Below are 13,681 nucleotides of genomic sequence, written 5' to 3'. Positions count from 1 at the left end.
CTACAGCCTCCTTGGCCTGGTGTCTTGGTCTCCATAAGCCCCCATGGACCAGAGGTGGCCTCCCATCGCCCTGGCAGAGAACTGTGTGCTTGGCTTTCCCAAGGTTCCTGCCCTAGAGAGCAGAGGGCCAAGGGGTACTAGGTGGCCTGGAAAGAGGGTGGCCAGGACAGCTCGGACCCCAGGAAACGCCTGCTTCCTGGAAGGCGGCTCTTTGTTCAGATGACATGGGGATGGGGTAAGTTTCCCTGGTGGCTCAGCAGGTAAAGAATCCACCTGCAATGCAGATGAGGGTTTGATCCCTGGGTTGGCAAGATCCCCTGGAGGAGGGCATGGCAGCCCACTCCAGTATTCTTGCCTGGAGAATCCCATGGACAGAGGAGCCTGGTGGGCTGCAGTCCATGGGGTCGCAAAGAGTCAGACGTGACTGAAGTGACTGAGCACAGCACACAACAGCTCTGGGACACCACGGCATGTGGGCATGGAGAGAAGGCTGGGGATGGCCCCTGCTCCAGAGCACACAGGAAGGCGTGCTCTCTATGGGCCAGCCCGCTCTTCATCCCAGCTTTCCTGGAGCCTGTCTCTGCCTCTCTGGGAAAGGGGCACATCAACCAGACCAAAGACTGGCCCTCATGTACTGGCACCCTGACCAGGATGCCTAGCACTTGCTTCACTCATAACAGGCAAATGCCAAAGGCCACCTGCAGAGATGGGGGAGACAGAAGATAGGGGCCTGAGAGACTCAGAATTCACTGCCCTGCTGCCCGCACCCCATCCCTAGGACGGTTAGGTGTCCATGTGGCTGAGCTAAGGCTGCTGTCCCCTCTACTCTCTGTGCCAGAACAGGGGCGGGGCTAGCTCCCTCCAGGGCTCTGCATGACATCCTTTCTCTGATGGTTTAGGCCTTGGATGTGATTCTCCCTCTGTTACAGAGGGGTGGCTTTTCTGATTTCTGCTGGGTTCTAGGAGTGGGGTCATGGGGTCAGCTTCTGTTTCACAAGTACATGCACACAGACACACGTAATAACTGACACCCTGGAGCACTTTCTTTGGAATTCTCCTTCCCTTGGCTTCCTTGGCTTCCAAGAGGGGCTCAGAAGCCTTAGCACCTCTTGAACCCACTGAGCCATTCCCTGCTGGCATGTTAGGTATTTTTACAATTGTTCTAAAATCCCATTATCTCTTCCCTCTAGACAGCCTCTGTGACTGGTTCCGCCTGAATACGTGACTGGCCGCTGGCCACCCACCGGTCCCCTGCTGCCCTCGCTCCCAGGAACCCTGGGGCAGCGGAGAGACCTTTGAGTCTTCACATACTTCCCCTGCCTGCGGCCTGAGCTATGGGAAAAACACAGCGATAACAAAAATAGAAAAGAGCAGTCTGGACCACATGGGATAATTGTAAACACGGAATGACATTTCAAAGAAATACAGAAGTAAAATTATAGAGTGGAGACAAGCTCAGAGATAATTTTGCTCATTCTTTCTAGCCAGCACTTACCACATTAGTAATTTTATACTTATCTGTGTTATTATTTGCTTAATTCACTCAACAAATATTTACTGAACACCCATTCTATGCCAGGTACTAGTCTGGATCCTTGAAAAGCAAAGACACTGCCCTCTGGGTGCTTGCATTCCATCAGGGCGGGAGAGAGACTTACACCAAGAGTACTATTCACAATAAGTAAGCGAACAACAGAAGACATTAGGAGGTGGTCTGTGCTAAGGCAAGCAGAAGCTGAAGAGCCGGGAGAGCAGTGCTCGGGTGGGGGCAAGCGGTAGCCTTGGGTAGTCAGCAGAGGCGACCTCAGGGAGGAGCTTGGCAGTGGAAGGTGCCACTAGAACAAAGGCCTGAGCAGGGCTGGGGCAGTGGGGGAGGTACAAAGGAAGACACTCTATGGGTCTCGATCACCAGCTCACTGTAAGGATTTTGGCTTTTATGAGAACGAAGTAGGGAGCTCTGCAGAGGAGAGGGGTGGCTCAATGGGCCCTCACACTGTGAGAGCCCCAGAGAACCAGGATCAATCTGCGACCCCAGGCCTAGCGTTCAATAAATAGTAAACACCAGTGAATATCCTGTTTTATAGAAAAAGCACCTTATTCCAGGTATATACAAATAGAGAATTCCCTGGTGGCCCGGTGGTTGGGGCCTCACTGCCGAGGGCTCAGGTTCGATCCCTGGTCAGGGAACTAAGATCCCACAGGCAGGGTGGCATGGCCAAATAAATAAATAAATAAAAACATAAGAACACGAGGTGTTGGTATATGTACTATCTATACACACAGACATGTGTGTGTGACATACCTCTCCAAGCTTAGAGATGTGTCTAAAAGGTGCTCAGTGTACTGATGACAGTATCTCCAGGGAGGGGAGTATGGTTGTGACGGAGTAAAAAGGGAATTTTCTTTTTAAAAAATATTTTATTTATGTGGCTGTGCTGGGTCTTAGTTGTGGCATGCGGGAGCTTTAGTTGGAGCATGCGAACTCTCAGGTGCAGTGTGTGAGGTCTAGCTCCCTGACCAGGGCTTGAACCTGGGCCGCCTCCATTGGGACCTCAGAGTCAGCAACTGGAGCACCGGGGAAGTCCTGGAAATTTTCTATTTGAGTTCTTTGGCACTCTGGATTGGTTTTTTAACAATAAGAATGGATTTATATATTACTTACATTACTTAAAAATAAATAAGCTTAAGTTAAAAAAAAAAAAAAAAACTAAACTAAATACCAGTGGAATGAATGAATGAATGAATTCAAGCCTGAGATCATGCCTCCACCTTTCCAGAGAGATAGGAATGTGAACAGAAATGCTTCCAATCTGGTCATTGTATCTGAGCCAGACATTCTGCTCCATATTATTTGAGGAGTTTTTCAAATTCTTCAGGCCCAGACCTCTCTCCAAAAGTCCCAATTCCTAGATTAGGTGGGGCCCAGCACGTGCATGTGAAAACCTTCAATCTAGACCTTCCCAGATGCCTCCAACTCCTCAATATCTGTCATTACATCCAGCCCCAGGACACACATCAAATGAAGGAATAAATGTTCATTGACTGAACTCATGGATGTGCACGTGCTTGAAGATAGCTAATGAACTGCCCTTCCCAGTGTTTCTCTGGAGCTCTGACTGGCGGGACCTCTTCTCAGAGAGGGTTGCTGAGGAGCGGGGCTGGACTAGACACCCCAGTGCCCCCAAGAGCAAGGGAGCCCAGCCAGAGTGGAGGCTTGGAGGGAGGTGGCCATTCACTTCCCCTTCCTTGCAGGAGGGGCCACACACATTCCAGAGACAAGGACCACATTCTTCCGGCAGGAAATGCCAGGGCTGGGAGGACTGTCCTGTCCACTCCTTTCCCTTCTTGCTTCCTCCCTCTTGGCCAGCTGCCAGCCCCGGGATCCTGGTGCCCCAGATCAGAGCATCTGGGTCTCAGATTCCTGGCCTCTAGCTTGCAGGTGTCAACTGGCAGAAATTTTTACATGTGAACAGTAGGTAGCCCCTTATTAGTTTCACATACTTGGAATAAGCATGGCCATTTATTTTCTCTTCCCAGAATTCAAAAAAGGTTAGAAATTCCACAAGGCATCTGACTCAACTCTGTTTTCTCCTTTCTCTTGCTTTTCCTAGTGCTGTTTATAGAGTAGCCCAAGAGCCTGAGTGTTCCAGCCCTGGGGGCTGTGGCCACACCTGGTGGCCAGAAGGAGCCCCATGACCCAAGTAGGGCCAGAGACCTGCCTGGTGCACCCCACCAAGGGGCAGCTCTGACTGCAGATGGTGATGAGCTAAGGGCCCAGCACAAAAGTCAGGCAGCCTGGGCTCGAATCCTGCCACTTCTCAGCTTTGCAACAAATGAGTTACATCTCTGAGATTCATGTCTAAGATGGATGTGTCAATAGTTTCTTTCTCTGAAGGAGGCTGTGAGGATTAAATGAGATAATACATGGAGAACACTTCATAAGTAGTAGCTGAATTATTGTATATTTTTAATATTGAGCACCTGTCAGCTCAGTTCAGTTCAGTTCAGTCACTCGGTCCTGTCCGACTGTTTGTGACCCCATGGATCACAGCACTCTAGGCTTCCCTGTCCATCACCAGCTCCCAGAGCTTACTCAAACTCATGTCCGTCGAGTCAGTATGCCATCCAACCATCTCATCCTCTGTTGTCCCCTTCTCCTCCCGCCTTCAGTCCTGCCCAGCATCAGGGTCTTTTCAAATGAGTCCGTTCTTTGCACCAGGTGGCCAAAGTGTTGGAGTTTCAGCTTCAGCATCAGTCCTTCCAATGAACACCCAGGACTGATCTCCTTTACGATGGACTGGTTGGATCTCCTTGCAGTCCAAGGGACTCTCAAGAGTCTTCTCCAACACCACAGTTCAAAAGTATCAGTTCTTCAGCACTCAACTTTTTTAAAGTCCAACTCTCATATCCATACATGACTATTGGAAAAACCATAGCTTTTACTAGACAGATCTTTATTGGCAAAATAATATGCTGTCTAGGTTGGTCATAGCTTTTCTTCCAAGGAGCAAGCGTCTTTTAATTTCATGGCTGCAGTCACCATCTGCAGTGATTTCGGAGCCCCCAAAAATAAAGTCTTTCACTGTTTCCATTGTTTCCCCATCTATTTGCCATGAAGTGATGAGACCGGATGCCATGATCTTAGTTTTCTAAATGTTGAGTTTTAAGCCAACTTTTCACTCTCCTCTTTCACTTTCATCAAGAGGCTCTTTAGTTCTTCCTCGCTTTCTACTATAAGGGTGGTGTCATCTGCATATCTGAGCTTATTGATATTTCTCCCAGCAATCTTGATTCCAGCTTGTGCTTCACTCAGCCTGGTATTTCTCATGATGTACTCTGCATATAAGTTAAATAAGTAGGGTGACAATATACAGCTTTGACATACTCATTTCTCAATTTGGAACCACTCTGTTGCTCTATGTCCAATTCAAATTGTTGCTTCTTGGCCTGCATACAGATTTCTCAGGAGGCAGGTCAGATGGTCTGATATTCCCATCTCTTGAAGAATTTTTCACAGTTTGTTGTGATCCACACAGTCAAAGGCTTTGGCATAGTCAATAAAGCAGAAATAGATGTTTTTCTGGAACTCTCTTGCTTTTTCGATAATCCAATACATGTTGGCAATTTGATCTCTGGTTCCTCTGCCTTTTCTAAAACCAGCTTGAACATCTGGAAGTTCACGGTTCATGTACTGTTGAAGCCTGGCTAGGAGAACTTTGAATATTACTTTGCTAGTGTGTGAGATGAGTGCAATTGTGCAGTAGTTTGAACATTCTTTGGCATTGCCATTTTTTGGGATTGGCATGAAAACTGACCTTTTCCAGGCTGATGGCCACTGCTGAGTTTTCTAAATTTGCTGGCATATTGAGTGCAGCACTTTCACAGCATCATCTTGTAGGATTAGAAACAGCTCAACTGGAATTCCCTCACCTCCCCAGCTTTGTTCGTAGTGATGCTTCCTAAGGACCACTTGACTTCGCTTTCCAGGATGTCTGGCTCTAGGTGAGTGATCACACCATCGTGATTATCTGTGTCATGAAGGTCTTTTTTGTATAGTTCTTCTGTGTATTCTTGCCACCTCTTCTTAATATCTTCTGCTTCGGTTAGGTCCATACCATTTCTGTCCTTTACTGTGCCCATCTTTGCATGAAATATTCTCTTGGTATCTCTAATTTTCTTGAAGAGATCTCTAGTCTTTCCCATCCTATTGTTTTCCTCTATTTCTTTGCATTGATCACTGAGGAAGGCTTTCTTATCTCTCCTTGCTATTCTTTGGAACTCTGCATTCAGATGGGCATATCTTTCTATTTCTCCTTTGTCTTTTGCTTCTCTTTTTTCTCAGCTATTTTTCAGGCCTCCTCAGACAACCAATTTGCCTTTTTGCATTTCTTTTTCTTGGGGATGGTTTTGATCACTGCCTCCTGTACAATGTCATGTACATTGTCATGTGACATTGTACAGGAGCACCTGTCATATACCCACTAATGTACAAAGTTCCAGAACCCTGAACTAAAAGTTCAGGGCCCACAGAGCCCTCCTCTTTGAGGAGACAGTCAGGGAAGCAGCAGCTCTGGGCTCCCTGTCATAAAATGGTTTTCAAGATAGAAGTGGGCTTAACCCTTTGCAATAGACCAGTTTCACAGAGGAAAGAGACCATTGAAAAGGCTTGGAAGATTGAATAGTAGCTCTTAAGACAGAAAGAAAGGATGTTACAGGAAGGGGAGTCAACACATCCCAAGACTCAGAGATGCAGCTGGAAGGCTGGGTTTGGAGATCCATGTATAGGAATCTAAAGTGGAAAAGGATGACGGTGGCAGAGGAGGTCATGAGATGGGCAGAGAAACTCACAGGACAGGTAGAAACCATCCTAGAAGGCCTCGGAGGCCTTGCCAAGGAGCAGTCCAGACTTCTTCCTGAGGGTACCGCCTTGTAGCAAAGGTTTCCTTCTAGGAAGATCTCTCTGCTGTAGTGAGAGGGAGTCAGGGCAGATACTGGAAGAGACAAAGCTGAGTCAGAATTGGAAGATAGATGCAAGAGGGCAGGGAGTGGCCCCCAAGCTTCAGTCATTCCCTGGCTCCTTCTTGGTATTTGACATATCTGGGTACAACCCCAACTATTATTAATGCAATGTTTCCCTTTGTGTTAGTTCAGTTTTCTGTCACTTCTGTTATACCATTATATTACTGCTTGAAATGAAACATGAATGTCCACTTGCCACTGGAAATAGTCTTTGCCCTCCGGGGCACCTGCTTTGGGAACCATGAATCTGGCTACAGCCCAACAGAAGAGAAGGGAACGGGATCATTTCAGTGTATGGTGTCAGCCGAGCTGCAAGAGATTGGTCCCAAACCCCTGTTTCAAACCCTACGGCCTTTATAACTTTACTTGGGGGCCAGAGGTAGGGTTGCAGCTCTGAAAGCAAAGACAAAACAGACCTCCCCAGTCCCTGGTGGTCTGGACTCTAGTCCTTCCTTATCAGAGCATGTGGGCTCCAGCTCTGCTTGAGCACAAACAGGCAGATGCACTTCTCTAAGAGAGAGAGCACCAGGCAGATCTAACGATGACTCAGTGGTGGAATTCTTTGTGGGTAATTGCAGGGTGCTGTGTTAGTGAGAAATATGCAGGGGGAGGGAGAGAGGGAGAGGAGGAAAGAAGGCAAGAAGGAAGGAAATGCATCATCTGATTTATCTTCACAGGAATCTTGTAAGGCAGGAATTTTTATGCCCATTTTACAGATGAGGAACCAGTCTCAGAGATAATAAGCTAACTGCCAAGGTCACTTCTAATGAGAACTATAACTAAGCCAATAGTTCAGATCTGTCTGACTTTAAAGCCACTCCCTTCTTTTAAAAGAATGATATCCATAATAGCCATGGTAGTCACTGTTATTTATTTAATCCCTTTTTAGTCTCTTCTTTTTGGTGTGTCAAAAATATGCATCTCTTCCTTTTATTCACCTAGCATTGTATCATGAACATTTGCAATGTTGTTAAATAGTATTTACAATAATGATTTTTACATGATCTGTCCAACCTGTGGACATATCATGATTCTGAGCCATCCCTGAACACTGAGGTTGTTTCAACATCTCAGAATTATCAATTCTCCCCACCCTTTACCCTTCCCAAGTCAGACTCCCCTGGAATGAGTCAGGACTCCCCCCTGCCCTACGTCTGGAAGGTTATGTAGGTCACTGGGGTCCAGTCATACCTGCAGTGGTGCAGCAAGGCATGCTAGAGCCTCTCAGAAGGTGAGAGCAACTCAGAAAGTCAAGTCTTCTGCCCCCCTCACAATCTGCCAAGCCCTGCCACTGCCCCACCCCATCAGGTCACAAAAGAGGGTGCTGTGAACTGGGCAGGCCAAAGGCTGTTCCAGGTGGCTTCTTAATGCAGTGAAGGCAGCTCAGACATCCCTGGGATTCTCTAGGCAAGAACACTGGAGTGGGTTACCATTTCCTTTTCCAATGCGTGAAAGTGAAGTCGCTCAGTCATGTCCGACTCTTCATGACCCCATGGACTGCAGCCTACCAGGCTCCTCCATCCATGGGATTTTCCAGGCAAGAGTACTGCAGTGGGTGCCATTGCCTTCTCCGAAAAGGCACCTGAATTACCCCAAAATAGGAACAGAAGCCAGACCTCTGCAAAAAGCCTGGGTCATTACTTGGTCCTCATTTTCCTGAGAGGCTCTGTCCAGAAAGTTCTCTGTTCTCTGACCCCTTGGAGAACACACCACATCCCAAGCTGGCTCCCTAACAACTCCATGATGGACTCTCAAAGCAGAAACACTCTTGGCAGGCAAGCAGATGTGCACACTGCCTAAGGTGAAGGGCCTAAGATCACATTTTCAGGATGCTTCCCTGCTTTATCTGTTTGCAAAGCAGATACTTGGGGAGGTTGGGCTCAGAACTGCTTCTCAGTTGCCAGCCCCATGGGAAATGGCTCGCATTCTTAGCATAGCTGGAGGACTGTGAGGCAAGGGAGCTGACTGCATATGACTGCCAGGAGGCTGCTCCGACCAGACCCGAGGAAGATGAGCCACCAGCTCGGCATCCTCTCTGCCTGGACTGGTTCCGGTTTGGGCACGCTGGACATTCTTCCCAAGAAGGCAGGGTAGTGGGAGGTCTCTAGGGGGGCTACGTGGCTATCGCCATCACTGAAGCAGACCCAGGACTGAGAGGGCTTTCAGAGGTCAAGTTCTTCATGCCCCTGCCCAGCGCATACACCAGTACCAGCAGCACTGACCTTCGAAGTTGCTCACCAAGTGTTAAAAAAGACTGGCTTGAGCCAGTGGGATTTCAATGTGTTCTGGGTGTGTTGCCCTTTGCATTTTTTTCTTTTAACAAGGAACATGTATCATTTAAAAACAAAATCAAGGTTACTTTAAAATAAATAACTAGATAAAAAGGCTTCTGAGCTAAGGCATTTCATCTCTCACCTTGATTGTAAACCCCAGCATATAGCAATCTCTCTTATCAGAAAGTCATGACGTCACCCCTCTGCGCCCTTTCCTGCGGTTGCTTGGACACGCGGATGAGCTGCTGAAAGGAAGCAGGGCAGTGGCCTCCTTGGCTCGAACCTGGGACTGGCGCCCGGTCCTCACCTGGCATGCTGACTGGCGGCCACCAGCCACACCTACAGAATTCTCTGAAATGAGGAACAGCATTCTTGAGACCACTGAGTGGAGAGAGCCTCAAACGGCAAGCTGGAGTTTATTCAGGCCCTGCTCCGTGCCAGGAAACACAGGGAGAGAAACCCGCTCTGGCACCACCTCCGTGGTCCAAGCCAGACCCCTGCCCAGCCTGTGAACGTAGACGTGTCTGTGGGAAACCTTTCAGGAGGGCTGTCCTGGGAGCTGAGTCCCCGACGGCTGCAGCTTCAGGGCTTCAGGAAGCCTCCAGGGGAGAGGCACTGAGGGCAGAGGGAAAGCCCAGCAGCTCACAGCCTGTTCGACAACCGTGACTGCTTACCGTGAAGCTGGTAGAGAAATATTTCTGGGAACCAGGTGTGTGAGTTGGATTTAAGCCCCGGGCCCCTCCCTGGAGTGGCCACTGTCCAGGAGGCTGAAATGAGCGGCATGCCTCAGAAGTGCCAGCAACAGGTGTGTGCCTGCGGGTTGAAGGGCTGACAGCCTGCACTGCCTGAACTGCTGTGCAGCCCAGGTGCTCAGCCTGCATCACATTTTCAGGATGCTTCCCTGCTTTACACACCATACATCACCACGATAGCTTTCTAAATTCCCAACACCTGGGCCACACCCCAGGCCAATTCAGCCAAGCTCCTTGGAGGTGAGACCCAGATACCAGCATTTTTTCAAGCTTCCAAGTAATTAAAATATTAGCCATGGTTGACAACCAGTGCTTTATAGAGATATCTGATGCATCCCAGGCTCATCAAACAAAATAAGCAGGGATCTTCCTGAGTCATTCATGGAGCCACTGTCTCCTGAGAGGCCCTCCTCGCTAAGAGTGAGAAGACAGTCACTCTTCAAAACCATCTCAACACCCCCCCTCCTGTGGGAGGTGCTCCCCGGCTGCCTCCACTGTCCCTCAGGACCTGTGTCACCTACCACACATAGCCATTGGTTGACTGATATTTGCTATGCCCACAAATGGGGCAATCTGTTACCACAGGAGCAGGTCATTGGTTGCATATTATGCTTCCTGGTAACCCACTGACCTTCCACCTACCACCGTTCATCACCCATATTACATGCTCAGCAAGTGTTTTCAGGCTGACTTATATGCTATTGCATTGTAACATTTCAGGCAATCTTGGTGGCGAAATTTGACACAAATTAGTGGTTTTAATGTTGATCAATGATTGTGGCTAAGGAGGAAACAGGGGTGGCCCACAGCCAATGAAAATGGGAAGAATGGCCAAGAACTGCCTGTTAGACTGTCTTCCAGGAATGAATGTGTAATCCATATAACCCAACTCGCATGTGGTCCAGGCTCCACACTGAGAAGACGTGGCAGTTCTGTGGGTTAGTAGGTAGGGGAGAGAGGTTTTCTAATTGAGAGCTCTGTGAATATTTACTGCAGTCTCTTAAGGAAATTTGAACATGCAAATGGAAGCCACACTTTTCTATCTCCTTTATCTCTTTCCCTGGAATTCACATCTGAGGAGCTGATATATCAGCTTGGCCTTAAAGGGTAGAGACAGAAGGAGAGGGTGTTTCAGGCAGAGAGACTAATTGGGTTTTTCAGACTGGCCAGTGGTCCTGTGACTGTGGAATGAAGGATGGGGGTGGTTAAAAAGTGACTGGAAAGGAGGAGCATGGCCAGTGTATGAAGGGCCTTGAATTGCAGGTCAGGCAGATGAACTCCAGGTTTTAACATCCAAAGTTTAAGGCCAAGATGTAGTATAATGGGTCACTCTGGCACCATGCAGAGGGTAGGACGCCAGTCAGGACATGACAGCAGGCCCAGGAGAGATGGCTGGGCCAGAGAGAGGCTGCCCATGAGGGCAGCACGCTCAGGTCCTCCTGTGGCTGCTGGGGAAGCCTGTTCTGAGCCCCACATCCTGCATGATGTGTTCTCAGACCTGGGGCCAGTGATGGAGGTGCTCCCACATTCCTTACTCCAAAGACCTGTCCAGAGGTCCTGGCCTACCTGGTCAGTCACCCCAGACCTCTGGTCTGCCAGCCACTCCACACTGCCTCTCCAGCCTTTGAGCTGAGGTCAGAAACCCCCACCCAGGTGTTGGCAGACCCAACTGTCTTCAACCACAGGCCAAGATGTTTGCTTTATGTCCAATCCGAAGGACACTTACAAGTCACCACCAAATAGAAAACAAACAAATCTTTAGACTTAGGTATGAAATGCATTTCAGTGAAATTTTTTAAACTGAGGAATAGGTCTTGAATTCTAAAGTTTTACGTCAATTTTTACCAGAAAATTTCAGGAGTCTGGACTGCAAATGTTTTCCAGGGAGCTGATGCTGAGATAGAGTTAGGAATGCAAGGTGATTTATAGGGGAAGTGTGGCAGAGGAGATAAAGCCTCTAAAAGAAGGGAGAGAAACACGATCGGAGCTTCCAGACTTCAGGGCAGACCTAGCATTCTCTGCCAGCCCACCAGGGGCCAGAAGAGCCCAGGGTTGTCCAGGGTTGGTGGGGGAAGCTTGAAAATGCCTGGGCCCTTGTACCACCACCTCGCTCAGTCGTTTGCCAAGGCCACCCCAAGGAGACCTTAAACTTGTTCTGAAAATTGGGTGAACCCAGGAGAAGTCCACAGTTCTACAGCTTTGAGCTGACCATAGCCTTGCCATCAGACAGTCCTTTCTTGAAGAGACATCTCTGCATCTGCCATGGAGTCCCTCTTCCTCCCATCTGCTGGTCTGAGTGGATCATACCTGAGGCCTGGCTTCAGTCTCCACAAGCAGTCCATTCAGTCTCGCCATCACCTTCCTCCCCTCCTCCGAGAATCTGTTTTGTCTTCCCCCTCCCTCCACTTCTCAGCACCGAAGGCTTTTCCTTCATTCACCTCCTCACAATATTCTGCCCCAAATTTGCCACATGCAAAATCAAAAGATGAACAAGTACCTGGGAAATGCTCTGTGTAACTGGAATCACCGAGAAATTCATCCTCCCAAGACATAAAAAAACTCAACAAAAGTCATAGACATAACCAAACAGAAAAATGAGCAAAAGATATGAATGGATGGCTCATAGGAAAATAAGTATGAATGGCCCTTAGATGAAGAGATGCTCAACCTGACTCACAGTAAAAGAAATTCAAATTATGACTATACAGAGACACCATTTTCACCTATCAGATTGGCAAAGATCAAAACATCTGATTCAGCACAGCGTTGGCGTGGAGATAGGGCACTCACCCTGCTGGTGAGAATGGAGATTGGTCACACTGTTCGGAAGGTGATTTGGCAACACCCTCCTAAGTGGCAAATTCCCATGATCTTCAAAAGGCAGTAGAACAGAACAATTAAGAGAATGAACTGGAGTCCCAGAAATTTGGTTTGAATCTTAGCTGTTCAGGTAGCCTACTTTTCTGTGCCTCAGTTTTTCTCATCTGTAAAATGGGATGATAATAGTACCTACCTTTGGAGATGCTCAAGAGAATTAAAATATATTAGTAACTGTAAAGCACCCACTCTAGTGCCCCACTCTTAGTAACTGCCATGCAAATGTTAACTAACACTATTATTTATTGACCCAGCAATTTCACTGCTAGGAAATTATCCTACAGATATGCTTGCACATGTGCTAAATGAGTACACAGTGTATTCACTGCAGTATTGGTGCAGCTGGGAAGAAAACTGCAAACAACCCAAATGTCCTTTAAAAGACTAAACTGATTGGTGCATGTGTAGAATGGAATACCATGCAGATGCAAAGAAGCTCCTTTGTACTGATCCCGTGTGTGTAGGATACTACCATAAGCTTTTAAATGAGTTGTATAAGCACAAGTCCAAATACACTTATCCACAATTTTGAAATTCAAAACTCTCTAAAAAAAAATAAGCTTCTGTTCGTTTTAGGAAATTTGGCACAAATACATTTGGTAGCAAAATTTGAACTGACTTAAGGCTGATAACATCTCTTTTATTAAAATCTTCATGTGTTTTATCACAGACTCTGCTGGGGATGTGACATATACACATTACCTTTGTAAATTCTGAATTCCGAAATCTCAAACTCATCTGCCCCCAGGGGTTCCAGAGAAGGAAGTGTGGATTTTCTCCAACCCTTTTTCCTCTTTGAAGTATCTCTTTAAGAATACACAAGAAACTAGCACCAGTTTGCTCTAATGAAGAGCTTCTTGGCTGTGCTACAGAAATGTGAGGGACATCTCACCATGTTCAAATCCAAGAATGTGAAGAGTCTATGGATATCCTACTTATTCAAGAAACAAATAAATGCCATTGAAGACCTTCTCAGCCCAGGCTGTCAGGCCACCTTACAGCCTGCCTGCCCTTTCTCTGGCATGTCTGTGGCAGCCTGCCCAGAACTCAGACCTGGGAATCGGGGCTGGAGAGTGGAGGCAGGTGGGACAGGAGCCTCATCTCTGACTCAGGGTGCTGCCCTAGGCAGGTGGCGAGGCCTCCTCCCTAGAAAAGTGGAGATAATGGGAGTGACTCAGCATCAGGCACTGTGATGGGCCGATTGGCAGGGAAGCCAGGTCCTTCACCAGCACCCTGCTGCACACCTATGCTCTCCCAGAA

Source organism: Bos grunniens, chromosome 1 (assembly GCF_055505025.1).
Source record: "Bos grunniens cultivar Pamir isolate PY7600 chromosome 1, Bosgru_T2T1.0, whole genome shotgun sequence".
Lineage (NCBI taxonomy): Eukaryota > Metazoa > Chordata > Mammalia > Artiodactyla > Bovidae > Bos > Bos grunniens.
This window is presented reverse-complemented; position numbering follows the sequence as displayed.